Source organism: Cupressus sempervirens, chromosome 11 (assembly GCF_028749045.1).
Source record: "Cupressus sempervirens isolate cs-2001-9-10 chromosome 11, ASM2874904v1, whole genome shotgun sequence".
Classification (NCBI taxonomy): domain Eukaryota; kingdom Viridiplantae; phylum Streptophyta; class Pinopsida; order Cupressales; family Cupressaceae; genus Cupressus; species Cupressus sempervirens.
Window position 1 is genome coordinate 31,760,648 of NC_143128.1, and position 8,586 is coordinate 31,769,233.

At 31.1% G+C, this 8,586-nt stretch overlaps 1 pseudogene; it reads right to left on the minus strand.

The window, feature by feature from the left end:
- Positions 1–3,646: 3,646 nt before the first annotated feature.
- LOC149528091 (aquaporin NIP1-2-like) lies at positions 3,647–5,119 on the minus strand (annotated as a pseudogene).
- Between the last annotated feature and the right edge of the window lie 3,467 nt (positions 5,120–8,586).

Here is an 8,586-nt window from a genome sequence, read left to right on the forward strand (position 1 = left end):
CTAATTGCTTTTGCTCCTTCCCATTCAACATGCAATTCTGTGAATTCATCCTCGCTATAATCTCTCACTATAATATTCATTCCCCTACAAATTTCCTCTTTCAATGCTTGCACACAACTATAAAGGGCTCTAAAACCCTTGTCTATCACATCTCCAATTCTTCTGCCATGATTCCTTTGTGGAGACATTTTGTCTTTTTTATTGAAATCTACAACTATGGTTGGTGTAAACTACCTCACAGTTGGTGATCTGTCTACACACTCAATAACTCCTACTCTAATACCACTTGATGAATGTCACTCCCCTTAATTACAAAAACACATAACAATAAGATAAATAAAAACAAGTTTTAAAAAAAAAGGTTCACTTCTTACTATCTCTAAGAGAATGAAATTAAATTTTTTTTAAAAAAATCATGCAAATTCATATGGAGGTATTTGTTTCTGTATTTGCAAGCAAGAGCCACCACCAATAACTTGTAACTATCCTAGACAACTCTACAAACCTTCTTTATATAAGAAAATTTTCACCACCCAAGTAGGTTATTCAAACCCCAGACCTTAAGGCCAACCAACCCTAAATTTTTATAATTTATCATTTTCTTTCATATTAGAGTAGGCTCCAAAAAGATTTGGAACCCAAAAGAAATTTTGAAGAAATTTCATTTTGTCCATTTTAGGTTGTGTGACTTCCGAAGGCCATAACTCATTGTTAGTTTCTTTGATTGACTATTATGACCCCATTTCATGAATTCCACAACTTGATCTACATCACTTACCTCATGCAAGCTCTAATCAACTAAGGTTTGACCCCTTGTTGGGACCTCTAAAGCCTTCAAAACTAAATTCAAAGTTTTTATTTCCTACCACCAATGTCATTTTTAAAAAAATAATTTCACAAATTGACTTGATATTACATTGAAACTTTCCTGGAATGTTGATATATCTAAAATAAACCTTCAACAATGAAATCAAAACATTTTTTAGCTCAAACGAATAACTTAATGAAAGTAGTATGCCTCCATAAATATTAACTCCACACTAAGATAACCATTATTTTAAGATAAATTATAAAAAATATTTTTGGGTGATGCAAGACTTCCCTTATACCTAAATGCTCCTACATTAACAATTGAAACTTCAATAAAATTTCATTCACCAATCTCCTTCTACAATGTTGAACAAATCCTTGATCAAAGGAAAATAAATTCTCTACACTCAATAAATAGACAATCACCCCTTTTTGGTAGAATTTCATTATTGTTAAATTTTTTATATTTTTGGTAATTTCTAAAAGAGTCTTAGAAAGTTGATTTTTTTCCTAAAGTTGTCCTAGACTAAGATAAAAATACTGCCCATTGATAGACAAGAGCCTAGAACAGAATGGTAAATTGTGAGTCTCTTATCTAAGAGGTCTTGAGTTTGATTCTACTCCTTTAGCCTCTTACCAATTTAAAAACTCCCAATTAATATTCAAAAGTAGAAACATAATTTTGAAGTTTTTACAAGAAACAAAACTTTGAAAATTTTGAAAAACACTAAAAGCTAAAATTAGAGGTCTAAATAAGTTTTTTACCTCCCAAAAAATGTCAAAATGGCCACCAAAGTTCTTGCATCACTTGTTCTCCCTACCCCAAAAAAGGAATAGTCTATGAAACTTTGTGATTAATCATTAAAAAAACAAAAAAACAAAAGAAAAATGAATGGTTTAGAGATCCACATTTTACTTTTCATTAGGATTCAAGTTGCGTGAATCAATTAACTATTACTAGATTAAAATTACATAAAATAAACATATTTTGTTATGACTTCTTGTAGTGGTAACTTCAAAGGAGCAACTAGATCTAGTGGAGAACAAATAACCAGAAAAAAGAGCAGCTAGATGTAGCGGAGCACAAACACAAGCAAAGACACATGTGACTATTTTAAGTGCTCCCTTTAGATATTCTGTATTCATACACCATTTTTTCATTTGATATAAACTAGAAATCATAGTAATATAAAATGAGTAAAACATAAGATTTCCATTGAGATGACACTATTAACAATAATTTCTATAATAGAAAGTATATTAGAAAATACATAATTTTTAAATTATAATTAGAATGTAAAGTGGACAGTTTAAAGATAGTTTATATTGTACTATTTTTCTATAATGAAGAGTTAAATTATATAGAAGTCACATATTGATTTGAGAGAAACCCAACTATGTATATCAACATATTATAAAACTAACCTTTTTTATGTAAAAATCTAAAATTCAATTTTGAAAGAAATTAAATTATAACCCTTAACATAATATAGAATTAATGAATTTTTTAATACATTCTTAGGTAAAAAATCTATTATGCCAAATTAATATTTCAATAAAGATTAAAAATATATGTCTTTATCTTTAAAGTTTTTTAATTTTTTGGGTACTAAATTATACTTAACCTCTTCATTTACATGGCATAAAGATGAGAAATATATAAATTACTAATTTTGTAACATAAATGCTATTATATCAGGGCAACCTCTACCCAGCTGACCAAACATACATTAATTTCTTATTTAATATTAAACTGAAATTAGAAAACAGTGGTTTTAGAATTTTAAAAATATTAATAAATTAATAATATATAGCATTCCAGTCGGCTGGATAGCCATTTCGTTATATCAGTCTATTAAAAATGTTTAAAGTAAGAGTTAGTTATGTTCTGGGGATGTTAAATTTTTCTTCTCAGTTCATAAGGGTGATTACACTAACAATTTCATGGAAGCTCAAGGTATTTTATATGCTGTGCAACAGTGTTGCTTGTGGGGATGGAGTAAGAAAATCTATGAGTTTGATTCCCAAGTGGTGGTGAACATGCTTTCTTCGCAGGAGCTTGAGGATGTTAGTTGGCAGCTGGCCACTGTTGTTAAGCAAATTATTCTTTTCTCTACCTCTTTTCAGTTCATTAGGTTCACCTATATTTCTCTTGAATGGAACAGAGCTGCTGATTGTTTAGCCAAATGGGCTTCTAGTCATGATCCGGGTTGGAATATTAGGGATAGGAGGCAACTGTCCTTTGAGATGGTGCAAGAATTTGATGATCTTGTTGCTTAGGATCGAGCTCCTTGTTGAGCTCTCCTTGTTGTATTCCTTTCTGTCTTAATAAATTTTTACCCCTCTTTTCTCTATGTTGAAAAGACTTTGATCTTTCAAAAAAATTGAAATATTTGTAATGAGTTCATTAGATTAAGTCTAGTTAAATGCAAAATTCCCTTTCTTGAAAATAGAAAGAATGAAACTAGAACCTAAATATTTTCAAATTTTTATTTATTCATAATTATCTTTTTAAGAATATACAACTACCATACAGAAACTATGATACCCACTTAACAATATGATCAACCTTTACTAAAAAACAAGATTGATGACTTCAAATCCACATTTACTCATAACTATAGATTTAAAATAATATACCAAATACAAAATTAAAAAGATAATCTATTACACCACCATTCCATATGATCACCAAACCTCCATTGAAAAAGATATAAAAATACAAACCGCAAACTATCATACCACCTTACCATGATGACTATAAACTATAGTACCACCTTGCTTTAATGACCAACCTAATTCTATTAGAGATGGAGGAGGAAACCTTTATTTACTTTTATATAGAAATAGAAAGTGCTATAATGACGAACCCTCCACCAAAGAAGAACTGCGGAGTATTTATCCATTCTTCTATGCAAATGCCCTTGTAGAACCAAGCGCCACAAACGGCACCAAACACCGGTCCAAGAATATACACCCAAAGCCCTTCAAAATTGTGGGCTACCAGTGCAGGCCCCAATGATCTTGCTGGGTTCATGGAACATCCCGAGAGCGGCTTAGTCAATGTAAACCACACTCAATTTACTTGTCATTTAATATAAAAGCAAAGCAGTCCACTAAAATATAAATGAAAACTCTTGTATACCATTTTTATACATACCCTGCGAACAAGGCATTGCAACCGACTATACCACCCACAGCAATCCCTACACTTCCACTCGTCTGCAGAGTAAAACATCACTCGCAAGTTAGATATTATAATGGAATAATTTTCTAGCGAGCTACTTATGAACTTTAGTGTTGAAACATAAAATGATGAATAATTAAAAATCGACTTTGTTACTATCCAATTCAATGATTACGTATAGCTGTTTTTAACCTCAAAACTCATTTAATGTCCAAAAGTTACTACTACTATGCCACTAACATACACCCAATTCCTTTTGTTTTTTGGAAGTGAGAATATGTTTCTAGATGATCATATAATATTCAATCAAATGTTATGAGTAGACTTGTGGTAAATTATCAGACTTACTGCTTTAGGATCTGTGGCTGTTCCAAATATAACAAAGGAGAGTATGAAGGTGATAATTATTTCAACCACCAGTGATTCCTATTGGATGTCCATTAGTGGTATTTACAGCAGCCTTAATGGAGACCTTTGTAATAATTATATCGATTGCAGCTGCAGCTAATGTGGCATCTACAGTCTGAGATATAACATAAACGGGCAGCTGACAATCCCAAAAGCATAGAAAACAAAATATCAATATTGGCATGATTCAAATAATGAAATAAACATATTAAGAAGTCATTTAAAATCCAATTTTAATCTTCGTATATTTTCATTCACAAATTGCACATCTTATGCTGGATTACTTCACCTCAATAAGAGTAAGTTTTCCCACAGATGAGAAGGCAATACTAACAGCACGATTGATGTGAGCACCAGAGACATGACCCACAGTGTATATTAGCACCATTATAGCCAGACCAAACACAGCAGAAACCCCAACTTGACCCATCACCTTATCTCTTGTTTCCACCATGATTCCTCCACACCCAGCAAATACCAAGATAAAAGTTGCCATAAATTCTGCTGAAGCCTATATAGAAAAAAATGTATGATTACATTTGGCGACAATGAAAATAACATATATATAAAGTGCATCTATATCTTTCAATCTATTAACTATACCTTTTTGTAAATTGTGGCTTCTAGGAAAATATTGTTGGTTTGAGGAGAGGCTCCATTCTTCTCAGGATCAAAGATAATCGAAGAAAATGGTGAGTTGCCTTGGCTTTTCATGGTGAAAAATTGTTTCTACTCCTTATTAGGTTGCAGAAACTTCAGCTCTTTTAGTTTTGCAGGTATTTACCTTTGTGTATAGCATGATATCTATATTTACTAGAGAATTTTTATATAGAGCTCATCTTACTTGGAGGGGCTAAGATTTTCTTGTTGGTCACTGTCAGAACTAAGTGAATTTTTTATATTTCTATCCGGGTCTTTACACTGGAATTAGCGTTAATTTTGGATAGCTCCTTCACGGTGATTATTTCCAAGGGTGTTGAAGCTACCTAGGCATTGGAAATCAACTGGACAACAAACCTAAAAATATAAATATCAATATATAAATTGAGTTTGAAATACTAGTTCTAACCAAGGCAAGAGGGACGAGGACATGAATAATCATGGCGAATTAATTATGGTCAAAATAGGGTAGAGAAAAACAAGATTAAGAAAAATAGGGATCTACGTATGTTTTTAATGTTTATAGACGCCGGCGAATATGAGATCCGCCACTTTCATTACAGTCAAGTGACCATCCGTTGATTTTCTAGTAAAGAGTCTTCAATCATTGAACAAACCCCTTTCATATTTGTTTTAATTGTAAAGCAAAACTAAGAGAGAAGCAAACGTGAAGTTGAATCAGTTGTTGGTGAATAATATTGTATTCTGAACTATTATTCATAGTTTATTTAAAAATAAATAGACTATGGATCTTTTTGGGGAAAGGTCTTAATGGGAATACTCTTATATAATTTTAAATTTGACATATTTAAGAAATGTATTTCCAATTTTTCGTTTTTTAGTGAATAGGATGTTCAGCTTTTTAATAGTAAATTTATAATATTATTCAGAAGAAAAATAAATTACACTAGAAATTTGATGCACCTTTTCAGTGTCTCATAGAGTACACTCTTGCTCTCTTGTTTTTGTCTTAAGATGGTTAACCCTTTGTTGTATGTTTGTGGCACATAAATGAAAGAATCTTTCTTACCTTTGACATCATGTTTGCATCATAGTAAACATAGATATGATTAAGGTGTGTTCCTTTTTTATTATGCATTAGTGTTTGTTTAAGAGGAAATTGTAAAAGTTAATTAGTAGGGTTTAGCTAAAATTTTACAAATTAAAATTTCCTTCTTCTTTCTTTTTATGTGCTGAAGGATCATGATATTGTGCAATTATATTAGGAAATTATGGATGAGTTTCTTGCCATCTCATTAATGGCTTGCGTGTCTATACATGTATCTAGTTTCAAAACCTATGGTTGATTTTTATGTGGAGTGTCCAAAGATGCCTTGATAATTGTTTGTAGATTACTATTTTGATTTTTCTTTGTACAATGATAAAGATATTGTATGATGAATAAATGCTTTGTTTTCAGTACATATGCATTTCCTTGTTATAAATGCTAACATTTGTTATCATATTGATACATTGACGTTATGAAATTAATGTTTACATTTCTTTATGTTTTATTTTAATGAATATTTGAGTTCTTATGATTTATCCATGTAGTAACCATTCTGACTTATGAATCTCTATTATTTGTAAGTTAAATTATTACAGTAATTCTTGTAGTGTGTTTGGAATATCTACAATGTTTCAATTTAGCATGTCTTATCATGATATGATGTTCAAAATTAGATTTAATTAATTTAAAGATACTTGTTTGTTAAGTAATGATATACAGATTGTATTAATAATTAATTTAATACAATATTAATAATGTTGTTCTTATAGTCATATTGTTAAATTATTGAATGGATATTGTCTTTTAATTGTTCATTCCTTCCTCCTTGGATGGAAAATGAATTGAATAGTTTCCATATCTCCTCTTTGCATTGAATGGAAAATGAAGAGATTTGACAAGAGATAAGATTTAACAGTATCCTCTGGATGATCCCTGTAAGATCATTGGTAACATACGGGAGACACAATCTTTAGTCAAAATAAAACAAGTTGGAATAATCTTAAGGTATTAATTTATGGTCAGCATTAATGTCTATCCTATCGTTAATATAACGCAATTTTATTATTATTTATTTTGTGTCTGTCAAAAGAAGTGATACGGTTTCTTGTGGCTAGGGATATATGCAAGGAATGTAAATGGTCTTAAAATTCGCAGAGGTTCTATCAGTTATCTACGTCATCTTAGGCTGTGGCATGTGCTCATCATCCACAGGATATGGGCATATCATCTCAACATTTACCTTTGCGATGACCCTTACTATTTTCTTGAAATTTATCGATCTCTCTGAAACTTTCTTTAATCTCTCTTCATACGTCACAAAACATTTATTTTCTGGAGACATGAAAGTTTATTTCCTTTGTTGGGCTCAGACGTAGTGAAAAAAATTCCAAGCGAAGAGGCTTCCATGGCTCACTGATCACTCCCATTAACCAGCATCTATTTTATTTTGTTCTAGACAACCTCGTACTAGAGCGGCTTCCTTCAGACATATGTTTACATTGATAGTTCGAAGAGATTTATTGGTACTTTCATTCTTTTACACATGTTTATATTTACATATAAAAATATAATGTGTATTACTTAATGGTAGAGTCGATTCATGAGATATTTTGGTTCTTGTTGATGTGTGTTTTACAACCTATCAAATAGTAGAACAAAATATTATGGTATCTTATCCTCTTTTGAAAAAAGTCTCATGCATGCTAAGATTGTAAGAAGATCATATGATGACTCTAAGATTCCTTTAATGTGAGGTCTTGACTATGGATAAGCTTAGTGGTTGATGTAATTTTCTGATGATCACAAGAGGCCTTACATATATTTCCATAGATTCATTTCAAGTTATGATAGATGTGGGAGCTATCAAAAGGTTTTGCAATGAGGTAATTTTTGGGATTTTCACAAAATATGAAGAAATGAAAGGGGATTAGGGTTCAAGAATTCTATTATTCTCCTAAGAGTAATGACAAAAAATAGATGCTAATCTAGAGGACAAATTCCTCAATCATTAAGCTTTGCCTCGCTAAGTTATACTACAACTACATCTGAGTTGTGCAATCTTCAAGGGTTATGCCAAATGTTTTTATACCACCACATACACCATTATAGAAAACAATGTATACAAATAATATAAGTTAAGCATACACATGAAATGATCTAGGCTATCTTTGCACAATGATTTAGAATCACTAAAATTTCAAAAGTATGAACCAAATGGGTTCATCAAAACATTGTCATCTTCTCCATTGAAATCACCACACTTGATCTAAACTAAACTTAATCTAAAAGAGGGAATTAAGAGATCTAAAATACATCAAGTATTCACCAAACTTTAATTAAAACCTTATTATCTAACAATCTCAAAAATGCTCTCTTACAAATGAGAAGTGAGGTCTTCATATAGGTCCATGAATATAATGAGTGGCCTTTATTTGAATCAAAATGAACTCCTTCTGAATACTTGGTCTTAACCCATTAAGGTAATATAGAGTTTCCTCCTTGTTAGCTTCTG